The sequence below is a fragment of the Ictidomys tridecemlineatus genome, unplaced genomic scaffold (genome assembly GCF_052094955.1).
Source record: "Ictidomys tridecemlineatus isolate mIctTri1 unplaced genomic scaffold, mIctTri1.hap1 Scaffold_291, whole genome shotgun sequence".
Lineage (NCBI taxonomy): Eukaryota > Metazoa > Chordata > Mammalia > Rodentia > Sciuridae > Ictidomys > Ictidomys tridecemlineatus.
Window position 1 is genome coordinate 55443 of NW_027522370.1, and position 15027 is coordinate 70469.

The following is a 15027-nucleotide window of genomic DNA, read 5'->3' on the forward strand; positions in this document are numbered from 1 at the left end:
GTATATGAGTTAAGCCTGTAGAAGGTTCATGGCAAATTTTCCTATTATTATAACTATGGAAAAAAATTAAATCACTTCTTTGGCCTTTTTTTCAACTGTTGATCCAGCTTTTTCAGCTTTGTGTGAAGAATAAAATGCAGCTTTTAGATGCAGTCTTCTCAATGACCTAGAGAGGGACTATTGTCTCTTTAGTGTGATGCAAGTCTGGAAATGCAGCTCAAGATCAGCCTTAGATGCCAGTTCCTGGCTCATCCCAATGCTGATCCCTGAGAACCTTGCAACTCATTTAAGCAGTGCCACTTCCCTTGTTCCTGACTCCTTGTTATCTCTGACACAAAATTAATTGCTCTTATGATTATTTCCTATTAGGGAGAGTCACTGTAGCTTGTTTGTTTTAAGGTTTGCCTTTTACTTTTCTGGTTTTGATTGGCCAGCATCCTTGGTGCCTCCATGCCTTCAAACTCCAAGTTCTAATCACTAGTAATGATATGTAACTGCACATTTCTGAGACTGGTTTTCCTCTCCCTAGTTCCCTTATATCTGACTGCTGATTTTCCTAGATTGTGAGATGTCATTTGTGTCTGGTCTGCCCAAATGGAAAGAGGCAGGTTGGGCTGCTCTTTGGGCATTGGCATGTGTGCAGTTGACAGCTCTTCTCTTTGTGAACTTGAAAAATAAATCAACTCCTCTGCTACTCCACCCCTCTCCCATACTTCCTCCTCTAGCAACAAAAAGTTCCACATACATCTATACAAACTTACAACTTTTGTGTTTTCTTTTGGAGCCAGATATATCTTAAAAATTGGCAATAGGACTGTCCACTACCAAAAGCCAATACCAATTCTCCCACCCAATTCATATGTTCAGCAATGATGGTCAATTACATATTTTTATACCCTTAAATATGTAGTCATGCAGCATAATTTCATATAGAGGAAGTTTGTTGGTTCCTACTAATATTTTTGAAGTGCATTGTACTAGTTTACTCCAGGTGTTATTAAAGAGAGTGAATCACACTAAATTTGGATCTGTGCTATTCCCATTTCTCTTCTTCGCTCTTCATGAAGGTCAGGAAGAGGAATGTTGGAAGGTTGAAAACAGGAAACATCAAGGGAGTTTACAGTTTATCCTTACAGACAAAAGAAAGAGCACAGGGAATGTGTGTGTATATGTGTATTTTTGATCTCTTAATTTTTGTTAAGAGGGAAAAAAGTCCTATTTTTGACTTGTGTATTGGGATCAGCCTTTGTCTTTGTCCAAACAGATTTATTTCTTATTCTGTCAATGTAAAAATTTCCCTCTGTGTATTCCTTTCAGACTCTCCCCTTTGATCATATGTATTTGGTCTGTGTTCTCTTATCAAATGATGTTTCTCTACCTAACAGTGTTGTAATTGCCTTTGAAACAGACTTGTTTTTTCATCAGAATTCATGCTGTTTGTCATAGTTACTGAAAAATAGTACAAGACATGTCAATTTATGATAAATCCTTAAATGGTATTTGATAACAAAGTGAATAATACATCAGACAGGCTACTTTTTATTTCAGCTGAAGTCAAAAGCAAATTCCACATCTATGAAATAATCTTTTAATGTCATAGAATGTTTATTTGTTATGCTTACCTGTTTGTAAATGAAAGAGAGACTTTATGTTTCATTCTTTAAATGGGAGTGGAAAACTAGAGTACTACATTGGCTGATTATTTTTGAAGTAAGTGAAATAAATTACATTAAATGAAATAAGTTACATAAAACTACATTTTGGAAAACTTCTTTATACGTTTTTATAATATTTACAGTGAATTCTGAGGTAGACAGTTCACAAACTTGATACTTCATCTCAGTGCCAATGTGTTTCATGAAAACATTCTTAAGCAGTGTAGGTGCACATAAAAAGTCTTGTAAGTTCTGTGAAGACTTTGCTTTCAGATGTGTGTTTATTTTCTTTTAGATTCTTGCAGCAATTCTTTTGATTTGCAGTTAATATTTTGGTAATACAAACGGAATTTACATAATTAAAAACTTGGTTCTTTGAGATTTTCCAGATTGTTCAGACCAGGCCTGGAATGTGAGGCTTGCATTGATTCTGTGGTGGAACATTGGCGCTTCTCCACTTCACTCTGGTTGAACATTTTGGTGCTCTTCTTTGTGTGTTGATAATCCATAAAAATTCCAAGTGGCTTATTTTGCCACTTACAGATGTTTTAGGAGCAAATTATGTCACCCTAAAGAAATTATTTGTGTTTCTGCTTGAATTGTTGAGTTCTGTTGATAAAAATGATGTGGGCAGTGCTGAGTCAATTCTTCAGGTGTCATTCTAGCAATTTTAATAAGAGAAATTTAGAAATAAACCCAATAATACAGCATATAGTTATTGCTTACATTTATTTTGTTGGGAAAGCTGAAAATTGATTGTATCTTAACAGTGATAGTATTTCATTGTTCCAAGTCTAGGTTTGAAAGGAGCTACAGGCATTGAGGAATAGGATTCAAACTTTGAATTTATATTATTGGGAAGACTATGGAAAACAGCTCATAATTTTTCTACAGTTGGAGAAACTGAAGTGGAAAATAAACTGTATAGAATCTATATAGTCATCCTTCCCTACTACAGTCTATCTTCTGCTTTTTTAAAAAAATTAGTTGTAAATGGACACAATGTCTTTATTTTTCATTTATGTATTTTATATATTCCTGAGGATTGAATCCAGTGCCTCAAGCATGCTAGGCGAGGGCTCTACCACTGAGCCACTACCCCAGTCATCTCCTCTGCATTTTAATGAGGGAACAATCTTCTTTCAGATTCAGATCTATTTATATAAAACCTTCCAAATTAATCCTATTCCTTAACCAGCTGCTCAGGCTGATTCCCGAACCCTGTTCAAGGCAGCAGCTGATCAGCCATAGAAATCCTCCTGATCCTAGCTGGACAGTGAGTGACCCCGCAGCTTCTTAGGTGGTGTTCTTGTCACAGCTTCTTGTAGTGATTTGCCTTGGGTCATTCAGCAAATTCAAAAGGAGAGAGGAAGCCTTTCTAGGGTCCCTCCTATCACCCAGGGAATGATGGCTGACTGCATTATGGTCATTGGGTTCCTGTGCTGCAAGGTGCCCTAGGGTTTTGCTACTTGGAATTTGGTCATGGACCAACAGCAGTAGCAGCACCTGGGAACTTGTGATGATTTGTGATCAGAACCAATGCCAGACCTACTGTCTCCAAATTTTCTGCTTTTATTGACACCTTCTCTAAAATGGCATCCTTTAAAGATGACTCTAAGCCTTTATCCTCTCTTTGGACAAGGCTAACTTTTTCAAGTAGTTCATATTTTTCTTCAATTAGTCCAGAAAGTTTTAGAGCAAGCTTTTTTCCTTTTCTTTTCATGTAACACCTGCTTCTCACAGACTGATAACTTCTCCACAAAAACAAGAGAACAACAGAAAATCCAATAGCTGTACATATCACCAACTCCCATGGACAGCCATAAGGACTAGGGTGTGTTTCCATGTCTGCAAACAAGGCAGACCACAATCCTGCTTACTTCTTCCAGGACCACACCAAGTAGGGCTGAAGGGCAGCTGTTGCCTCTCCTTCACACTAAAGCTACTTTGGCTATTCCATCCACAACCACACTATGCTCAGGCACACCAAAACTGGCTGTGAACACTCAGGCCTTTGGTCAGGAAGAAACCTGCAACAGGCAATAGAGCAGACCATTGTGAACCAGTGAGTAGGTGAGGGAGCATGGGCATGGGGAGCCCTGGTCATGGGTTCCCAGGGGCCTAGCACATTCAAGCTGCCTTCAGAGAAGTCTTGGCCCCTTCACTATGCTGTGAATCTGGTAGCATCACAGGTTCCAGCCTATCTCAATCAACCAGAGAGAAATCTTCTCCAGGTCACCCACCCTTTGGTTTGGCTTCAGCCAGGTCAAGGCAGAACTTATTATGTGCCATTCTGTACAGTCATAATATCACCCACTTTGATGTCACTAAAATTCTAAAGCTCTGTAAAATTTTAAAGAGATAATACATCATATATTTATATTTGTACAACTTATCCTTTTGTTTTAATGACTCATTCCTTTTCCTCCCCTCCTGTCCCCTTTTTCTTTCCTTCCTTCCTTCCTTCCTTCCTTCCTTCCTTCCTTCCTTCCTTCCTTCCTTCCTTCCTTCTCCTGTTCCTTTTCTTGCACTTTTGGTGGTTAAATTTCAAGGCCTAGTACATGCTGGGCAAGCTCTCTAGCACTTAGCTACATCTCCAGGCCTGTTGACATTTTCTATAGAAGCCATGTGAATTATTGCCATAGAAAACCTCTTGTGTTAGACTATTTTAAAAGTAATTTTAGAAGAGTGCAAACATGGGCACACATCAGTTTTGATAAGTTATTTTTAAGTACTACAGCATATGTAATGTTTCTAAAAAGAAAGATCTTAAAACTTGAGTGGGTTTTCATGTCGGTTTTTGTAGACTACTATTTATTTAAGAGTCATCAAAATCTTTTTTCAGAGGTTCTTTTCACTTATCATAGGATGTAAATACTTCTAAGCAACCTGGTCATTATAAATATATACCAATGAGAAGGATAAGATAAGTGATTTTTTGGATCAAAGAAAACAGAATAAAATGTTGCATGGAATTCTCACACAGAGAAAATGGACACCAGAGTATTCAATAGGAAGCAGTGTTTATTTGTGTGCATCCAGCCTCAGTGAATTATTATCCAAAGGCTGAGCATTTAGTGTAGGGAGTGATCCCTTATATATTCTGGTTAGTTTTCTTTTACATACTAGCCTTTGTCTTCATATAAGGTAATACACATTCCTGTTTGGGAATCCTATTTCTAAACTACAAAATAGCAAGAATGTTCAAAACTGATTTCCAGAGGGTTCACAATGATAGGATGGCATCATATTCTCTTTCCTTTGTTCTGAGAAATATGTACCACAAAATGTAGCTCAGTGTTAAAGCGCCCCTGTCTTCTATTCCCAGTACCAAACCAAACAAATGGCAGATGCACTTCATTTAGGGCAGATAATTTAATATTATAATGAGTTAGAGTGAGCAAAGTTTACCCCAGATCACTTAAAAGAAGAGCTGTATATCTTGATTGGTTTAAGTTGTTTTTTCTGGACCTTTACTAAAGAGCAGTTTCTGAAACAAAGAAATAACTTTAAGTGATTAGCAATGAGCAGCTTTCTACCTGCAATCTAGTGGGGAGAAAAGTTTGAAGAAGGGAAGAACTTGACATCTGGATCCCTTGGTGGATCTTCTTTTTCTTAGGCTGTTCTAACCGATTTCCTGGCAGCACCTTGAGTATCTAAGATGCAGAGAGTTTGAATGGCCTTGGAATCTAGGGCATTGAGCCCTGATCCCAGGCCCTCACCTCATTCCATATCTCTGGGTTGTGGTTGTTCTCTAGGGCACCTCAAGGCCCTGATTTTTGGGGATTTCACTTCCATCCCACCTCTATGCCCTCAAGTTCAATGAGGGCTTTGATTGCAGTACCTGGAATTGGGAAGGAGTTTCTTCAGGCAGGAGATTCAGCCTTACAAGCAGGCTGTTTGACATTGACCCTACAGAAGGCAGTGCCCTTGTAGGTACCCAGTAGACCACCTTTGGGCTATAACTTATGGGGTTGAGTCTTAGCATTTTTTGCCAGACAGGTGTTTCTCCCTGGTGCCCAGGATCTCCCTCCCTGAGGTCATAGTTACACTTTGATGGAGGCTGAAGGCTATCTAGGTGCCAGCCACTCACTTTTCTCACTTCCTCTGCCCACTGATATCAGAATCAGCTTTATCTATCATGTCTATTGTCCAAGGCCCAGGGGACTCAGGAGGCTTTAAAGGTTAGTTGAATTCTGCAAACGGACACCTTTGTTTTGAGAGGCTGCAGTGATAGGAATCACCTGCACATTTTTTTAAGACCATCTTGACAGTGGGGTTGTGATGGGTGCAGTCAGGAATTCCTTTAGATCCACTGTCATTTGTGGCTAGAGACTGACACAGAAGCCTGTTGTCCTGGGTAGAGAAAGCATATTTGGCACATTGTAGAGAAATTGTTGGTTAGGGGTACAAAAGGTGTGGGGAAGCTTGAAAACACCTCTGAAGACTTTCCTTGGACACTTGGTGAGAGGTGGCAAGATGAGAGGCAGGGCTCCTGACCCACCAGCTCATGAGCCATCACTGCTCAATAGCCATAGATTAAAAGCCACATCCTCAGGCAGCGGCAACTGCTAAGTGGTGACTGAAGCAGAGAAGGCCAGAGAAGTTCAGGTCTTGGTGGATCCAGCAGTGATATCAATCTTGCTGGCCACTGATTGGTATAAATCAAGAGGTGGTAGCTAAGCTCTCCAGGCCCTGAGTGTGGATAAGGGCAGAGATATAATCTGATAAGAATAGCTCCTTCTTATTCTACGATTTCTGACCTTTTCTGAGTATCACACCTAGACTCTGGCATGAGCAGAATCATATGTAATAGAAGAGAAATTGTCACCAAGAGACAACTTGTGAGTTGTCCAAGTCACACATTTCAGAAGTTGGTCAACCTGGTTGAATTCAGGCCCAGTCCCTCACACCTCAGCTCAGGGAGCTGCTGTCAGTGGTGGGTCAACAGCTCAAAGGGATGGTCCTGGTGACCACTGTGTGCTGTCCCTAGTGGCAGGATTTTGCATTCAATGTGCTCTGCCATCCTCCTAAGGACTTTGGGTAAAGGTGATTTGCATTTTATAGAAGAGAAAATAGAAACCCCAAGGTGTGCTGGGATTTTGCAATGAGGACACAATTAGTAAGCAGCAACAGGGGATAGACCAGCGCATCTACAAGCTCTTTGTTCATGGCCCTGGCCTCATGACTTTTTATTGATGAGAAAGCTTTTGGAAATCAGGAGTAGACCTGCCTGTGTGGGAGGGAGATGGAGGTGGAAAGTGGAATCTGACCCACTTCCTGTGTCTGTAGCACCTGTGAGGTTGGCTTTGAATCCTATGAGTCATGTTCTGGGGCCAGATGGGGGATCCAGTATAATCTTTTGTTTCCCTTTGGATAGTACCATAATGGGAAGTTTCTTAAAATTAAATTTTTAATAAATATTTAAAATATTTACTGCTGTTGGGGTCAAATTCAAGGTCCTTCTGCATGCTATGTGCAGACTCACCACTGAGCTACTTCCCTAGCTCCTTATCAGATTTCAGAGGAAGTTTTCCTATTTCCAGAGGTTATCCAAGATGAACTTAATAAATACCATGAATTTCTGGGACTTATTGGAAAAGTATTGTCAAAGAGAAAGATATGCAAGTTTTCTCTATCACTGCCAATTTCTGTCTTCAGAAGGCTAGTGTTGATATACTTCATGGCAGTGTGAGTGTAGAAGAAGCAGTCTTGAGTGCTGTGAATGAGCTAGAAAGAGTTGCTGTTCCTAATGTCTTGCTGTAGGAAACACCCAGTTGCTGTGTAGTGACAGGACAACTATTCCAGGGCTTCCCCTGTCTCCAGGCTGAAGGATGACTTTTAAGCCTGTCCAATCTGTTGCACACCAACACTGGTGTCACATACAATGGATGTGAGTAACTAAGTAAATGAAGTGGAAGAAGCCAAGGACACTCTCAGACCAAGCCTGTGGGCCATGTGCTGGATGGTATGTCCGTGAGGCTAGGAAGAATGTTCTACTCTAAAATAGTTTATCTGATTGGTCTGGACCATGAGGGTAGTCTTCATAAGATCAATAAGTTGTTTGTAGCTCTTTCTGTGAAGTCCCCTCATCACACTATCTGATCAGTGTTTGGTGAAGCAGGAGATGCGATTCTTAGAGAGCAAGCAGTTCATCTTTAGAATTCTATCTACTGAAGTATGCATCATGTCATTGAATTAATGGGATAGTTTTTCAATAATATTATTTATTATTCTCAATTTATACAAATAAACTAAAGAATGGACAGGTGAAGCCACAAGTTCACAGAACTTTAAGTGGGAAAACCATTTAAAGTGAATGAAGCCTCATTCCAGTGCTCATACTCTTAATCTCTGCACTGTGTCCATAAAAAAATGGTTAACATCCACTAGCAGGGGGACTGCAAAAGAGGAACACAAGAATGAACAGGAATAATATGGGGATGGAAAACAGCTATAGTCAATGCCAGATCTCATGCCAGCTGCATCTGTCATCTCACTGCATCCCCACAACTAATCTAGGAGATGTAAATATTAAAGTGTGAGTGAGTCCCAAGTCAGATTTATCTGAACCTCAAGCACCCACCACTGTGGAAGCCACCAAAATCCTCTAGCCCTTGATCTGGCTCAGCTCTGTGTCTGAGATCACAATCTGCAAGAGACAATGACCTCCACCTCCCAGGTTGCTGGTGAATGAAATTCACTATTGTGTCCAGTTTACTTTTTTATTATTTTTAAAATTGTAGATGGACACAGCTTATTTTGTTTGTTTATTTTTATGTGGTGCTGGGAATCGAACCCAGTGCCTCATGCATGCTAGGCAAGTGCTCTACCACTGAGTCACAACCAAGGCCTTGCCACTTTACTCTTCATTTTCTTCCCATTCACAAAAATTGAAGTCACCATTGTTGGAAACCTGTGGGAAGGAGAGAGAAAAGGAGATGCACCAGCCAGAAAAATACAAATAAAACCTAAGAACAGAAAATCATGTGAGCTGTGACAGCTCTGATTTATTAGACACCAGTATGACCACAAGAACATGATTCCCATAAAAGGAAATTTGCAGGCACTAATTAGTTGCAAATACTGATAAACAGATGCCATAAAAAATATTTTGATACAAAATTGTGACAAGTAAACCTGTAAACATAATTTAATAAAGTCACATAACCTTGCAATGTGGTTTTTCTTCTCCTTACCTTTTCCCATTAACTTAAACCACCAGTAATCAAACCCCAGGTGGAATTTATTTCACTCTGGCACCATATTAGAAGATTCACAAAAGGTTTTTGTTACATAAAAACATATTTAACTCAAGCCATAAAGAGGATCTTCTGAAAAACCAAAAGAGATTTGCACTAGATTAAAATCCTGGTAAATCCATGAGGCAAAGCACTCATGAAATGTGCTAGAGACATAGATGCAATTATTTTTGCCCATTAAACTATAATTTTGCAGAATAGTGGTAAGAATGTAACACTTTAGCCTGGTCTTTTGACTCAGCATTTGGAGGCAACCCTTTAATTGATCCATTCACAGATTCAGACTTAGGCAATATAAGGCTCCATTTCAATTTTCATCTTCAGGATAAGCAAATAAAGTGTTACTGCTTTGCTCTACTGGCCCAACAGGAAAATGTATAGATGAGCAAAAAAGAAAGAGTAGACATCATGTCATGAAGAGACATCAAGAAATAAACCACCAATTCACAACACAATCAAAAAACTGCAAAGGAGACATGTTCTCATTTTTCAGAGGAAGGAACTGAGGCTAGCAATATGACATAATTGGATAAAGGTCACAGATTACAATTTTTCACTTTTTAATTTGCAGTTGGACACAATGGCTTTATTTTATTTATTTTTATGTGGTTCTGAGGATCAAACCTATCACCCTGCATGTGCTAGACAAGTGATCTACCACTGAGCCACAACCCCAGCCTCACTGACTAATTCTTTTAAAGCTTAAAATAAGTTTATTATCTTGAAGTGCCAGAAGTCAAAAGTCCAAAAATTAGTCTTGGTTAAAATTGGCAGAGCTGTTTTCTTAAAAGTCTGTGTCAGGCTGGGACATATGGCAAGGCTCACAACTCAACCAGTGATGCCTCCACACAGCCAGTTTGACAAGCCACTAACTAGAACCTGACACTTCCCTTCATCCCCTCTTCACCTGGATCTGGAGCTGAAGCTCAGACCTCTCCTCCAAGTCTCAAACCAGGGCCCCACCTGCCTGCTAAGGATCATCAGGTGAATGGCTCAAGAATGATACCGGAAATACAAACTTCCACTCCCACAGAAAACCTCCAGTCTTATGAGACGTGTTAACACCTTCCTCAGCAAAATGGTACCATTACAAATGTAGTCCATGAGGAGGAAGTGGTGGCTTCCACTACCCAGCAGTCATGTTTCTGGATGCAGTAGTTGACCATTGATTAAAACCAAACTCTCACCTTCATCCCAGTCACAGAGAAGGACCTTTGGCATTTCCACTTCACAATATCAGTATCATCTTAAGGAATCTTAGGGAATTTGTAACCCCAAAAGCAACAACCTGAGATATTTTTGGTCATTGGTGGAGATGTACACTGCAGTGAAAACTTTGAGTCACTTGTCCCACACACACTCCCCAGCTGAGGAGGTCCATGGGGATGGACACTGCCTTCTTCTTTTATCTCTTGCAGAGAAGACCAGATCAGGGAAGGGCAGTACAGCACGGATCAGGAGGCTCATTCCATTAGGACAGGGTTTTTTAATCCTGACTCTGGCTCACGGTAGTGGGCAGCATCAAGCAACTCACTTAATACTTCTGAATTGTCTCCTGGGTAAAGAAAACAGAATCTAATAGAACAGGCTGTTTCTAGGATTGAGATTAAAGCCTATGGGATGGGTGTGTGTACTCTCTACACAGTGGTTCAGAGAACACATAATCATCTTCATTTTCTATTCAGGAGAGCAGCAGGAATATCATCTGTATTACCCATGCTCTGTGTTTGCCAAACCGTTGACCCAACAGTTTGAAACGGGAGATTGTGCATTAAACTTCCTCCTTATGACACCTTCTAAACTTTAGAAGTATGCCCCTAAGTTAGAAGGAAAGAACACTACAGAATCAGGTAGTATGTTTCTCACAAAATTCACAGAATATATTGAAATTTCATATCAAGACAACAACAACAAAAAAAAACCTACTCAATTGAAATCTGAACACTTTTTATGTATTACTGTTTAGCAAAGTTGACTCTAAGGTACAATAGATTCGAAACTATTTATTTTACCTTGAATTTTTGCCAAATAATAAAAAAACGAATAATAATACCTATAATGTATTTTTATTGCATAACAATTGTTTTCAAAGTTTACCTAGAATCATACCAATTACAATCTCCAAATATTATGTATATTAGGTGTTGTGTCCCGATGTTATGGATGGGAAAACTGAGGCTCAGGTTAGGCTGCTTCTCCAGTGATCACAGCTGGGAGATGCAGACTGTGTGTTCACACTGGGGCTCTGTGTCAGAGGACTCCTGGGTGCAATGCTTTGCTACCTTGGTGCAGCCCACACAAGGAAGACGTGGCCTTGGCTTTAGAGGACCATAGGCTAATGGGAAAAGGTTAATGCACACATGGGATCTTTTAACCAACTTTTCTGAGATATAATTTATAATTAATGTATAATTAATATGATGCATATATTTAAAGGGTACAGGTCTGTGAATTTGATACTGTGTATATCTATGAATCCACCCTACACTCAGAACATTAATGTCGCCCAGAATGCCTCTTTTCCATCCATCACTCACTGAGTTCCTGGCTCCATGTAACTGCTGATGAGATTTTTCTACTGTACACTGCTCTGCATTCTCTAGAATTTTATCTAGATGGAATCACATGTGCACTCTCTGTGCTTAGGAGATGCCCAGGGCTTGCTGGCTACATTCAGTCCATCCAAACAAGGGGCTGCTGCTTACCTTAATTTGAGATGCCCATAACATCTCCTGCTGAAAGAGACTCTCTGTCCCTCATCCCCCACTGCTGAACCACCTCTACAGAGGAAAAAAATGGACAAAAAGCCAGTGTTTTTCTTCTAAAGAAATCCCTGCCCAAATTGTATTCAGCAAAGTTCAATTCTACATTTTTAGACAAGCACTACCAAAATGGTGCCCCTTATCAAGACTCTGCCAGCAACCAAAGCCCAAGGTTATGATTTTGGTGCAAACCTTATCATGTACTTATCTATGAGATGTCTTCATTTAAGCACTTTATCCATTCACAGGGAAGACATAAAATGTACCACCAGCACTTACAGGTTTTTATAATAGTCCTATGCTTCACATGCCTGGAAGGACAGAGTGTGCACCTGATGAGCCCAGAAGTACATGGTGTTGCCAGAATCCTGCACAGTTGTAACCAGGGTACAGGCTTCTGGGGAGTATCTTGGGAGCGTAGGTGCCATGTGCCACATGCACAGGTGTTGGGACCATGAGCTTAAGTCTTTATGGTGTTTATAAATACTTCATATAAAAGACAAATATTTTGCAGGATTAGCATAGTCTCAGAGAGTAGAGGAATACTGAAGGATAGAATTATGTGTGTTTTTCAAACTTGTTATGAAACTACTTTTAGCGAGGAGATATTAGGGATTGAACCCAGGAGTGCTCAACCACATCCCCACACATGTTTTTTTTTTCATTTTTTATTCTGAGACAAGGTCTTCTAAGTTGCTAAGGCTACCTTTGAACTTGTGATCCTCCTGCGTCAGTCTCTCAAGCCACTGGGTTTACAGATGTGTACCACAATGAAAAATAATTTTTTAAAGAAGATAAAGTTTTACAAAAAGAATGGTATAAATGTGTAAATGGTGTGAACTGTAAACTTAACTTGTAAAAATCAGAAGCTAAGAATTTTTATCTCTGAGATCTTAGGAAAAGGAGAAAAGTAGCCTCCCACCGCCTACTACAATTCATAGAAAGGTCCATGCTGAACACCTGGAAGAGGCAAGACTCATGTTCTGCTGCCAAGAGAAGTCTGGACACCCATTCTCACATGGTGAAGATTTGGGGGAGGTCTAGGAAACCAGCACCCAACCAAGGTCAGAGAGGAAAGCCTGGTGCTAGGGCAAGCCTTGGTGGCCCAGTTAGTCACTAGAATCCACCCCTTGATTGACTCTTTCCTTTCTAGCATGGCAATTGCTGGTTGAATCCTGGCTACAATTCTGGTGTGGGCTGGCCTGAGAAGTAGCCCCCCAGGGTGAAATTACAGGGATTCTTACTGTAAAGGACTTGCATGCTCCTACCATCCCTTGAGATACAGCCCCCAAAACACCTGCTCCAGGAAGTCACTACTACTTGTCAGCCATGACGCTCCTGTCCCCATATTAGTTTGCATACAGCTTTAACGGAGCATTTCTCAATTGTGACCACTGAGGCTAAGAGTCAGGCCTTAATCATCTGTGCAGCTCTAGCACCTGGCAGCACAATATGTGTTTGTAAAGTAACAAAAATAATGGAGATTTAAGTTCCTGTGAGGTTTGAGCCAATGGCGTCTCAAGCCAAGTCTCCCAAAGTTTGGTTATCTGTGTGGCATGGTCACAGGCTCTGCTATGTCTTCGCTTCATAAACAACTTTCATTTCCACTGGGAAAGACAGTCCAGTGGAGCTTTGAATGCTTTCAAATGAGAGCAGGAGGAACACTGCTGGTGATTCATACCCTCAGTCTCTCCATCTCTCCAACAATCCTGGTAGGAAGTCACTTGCTGTAGGATCATAATTTTCACAGACACCACCTGTTCCTGTCCCTCCAGGTCACAGTTTGGGAATGACCAGTAATAGCTCAGTTTTGCCCATGCAGCTAAGCCCCCAATAAAATGCATTCATGAGGAATGGGCTCCTTGCACTAAATACATCATTTCCTGAGGTACATTAAAAACAACCTGATAGCTACTTGTTTTAAGTCCCACTAAGTCTCATGTTATGTACCAGAAGGGCACACATGCCATGCTTGAAGAAACTCTGAAGCAATATCTGTAGATTGATTTGCAAGGCCAGAATTTGAATTTTAGACTGCTTAGCAGAGACTTCAAGTACTAGGCAGTGGAAGAGCACTGCTTACCCCATTGTCCTACCAGAAGGCAATGAGCATGACCAAGGCTGTGCCCTCTGAGGAGCAGCAAGAGCCCCACACAGGAGGGAAGAGAGGCTCTAAATACAGACCCTAAATAAACAAACAAGCCAACAACAACAACAAAAGCATGGAGTATGGCTCAGTGAAGCCTATCACCCCAAATAGCAAGTTACCAGAAAAAAAGGGGGAAAGATAATTATCAACCTGGGCAGACTTGCACAGGTGTCTCCTCTGTTGATCTAATTAAGTGAGCGAGGTCTGCACACAAGCTGCTTCCTCATTACAGATGATTGACCCCAGGTTCACTGTAGCCAAGAACCACCCAAGCACATTTTCCCCACTGTGTTGTCTGTAGGCCAAGCTTTGCTCTCCCTCACATTGCCAACCACTGCTCCCCTCCCCTCACACAGCTCTGAACACATCCTTTTTTCCATATGGTCCAAAGGGGGTGAGAAGGCATGAGAGTCTCAGGAGTGTCTGTCACAGAGCCTCATTCATGTAACCTGACTATAAGCTCATGAGACCAAAGTTATGATTTGGGGGGCAAAACTTGCCCCTCAAGCCAGGCATGACATTCCATAGTGCTCTTCCCTGTTTATGGCACCCACTTCAGGGAGGAAAACTTTCCTTCTCCAGGGTGGGTGCTCCTGGGAGATGTCCTGTCACATCATGGGTTCCTGGCAAGATGAAAATCATGCCTCATGATCACTTGACCAGACATTTGCTTAGTAATTTAGACACACTGTCATTTCACAAAATGATGTGGGACATGGGGCAGCAAATTTTCAAATGCCAATGATAAATACAGCAAATAAATATCACAATACCAACAAGAGCTAAATGGTATGGAAGACAATAAGGAGATGGCATAGAGAGAGACTGGGTGGGACTGGGCAGAGATGTAGGAAAGTGTGGACCATGAGGATGGCAAGGTCCTCTTCACACTGAATCCACTCATCTTCATTGCCCTGTTTCTTGCTGGTCTGAACCATTCCTGGGTTCTTATTGGAGAAATAGAAGGGTATTCTTCAAGGGCTTTTCTCTACCTCTCACCCATCCCTCACCCTATTGCCAAAATCACCTTTATTTTCAGTTTACTTTCTAAAATTCTCACTTAATAAAATAACATCCTCTAGGGATGTCAGGACAGAAGCTGGAATGGCCATCGCAACCCAGCTGCTGCCTGCCTCCCAGGCTCTCTGCAATCTTATGTCCTACTGTTCCTCATCTCTGCCTTTGCAGGCTTCTCCTGC

The 15027-nt window shown here is 40.9% G+C and overlaps 1 long non-coding RNA gene across 3 annotated transcripts in view; it reads right to left on the bottom strand.

Annotated features, from left to right (window-relative positions):
- Nucleotides 1–8093: 8093 nt before the first annotated feature.
- The window catches only part of LOC144373179 (uncharacterized), a 101422-nt gene continuing 94488 nt past the window's right edge, over nt 8094–15027 (bottom strand). The window contains exons 4-5 of one of the 3 annotated variants that reach the window (XR_013432917.1): nt 11623–11697; nt 8094–8571 (exon numbers count right to left, since the gene is read on the bottom strand). This is a non-coding gene — a long non-coding RNA (uncharacterized LOC144373179). The remainder of the gene's footprint in view (nt 8572–11622; nt 11698–15027) is intronic. The other 2 variants (XR_013432916.1, XR_013432914.1) reach the window with 2 other exon arrangements.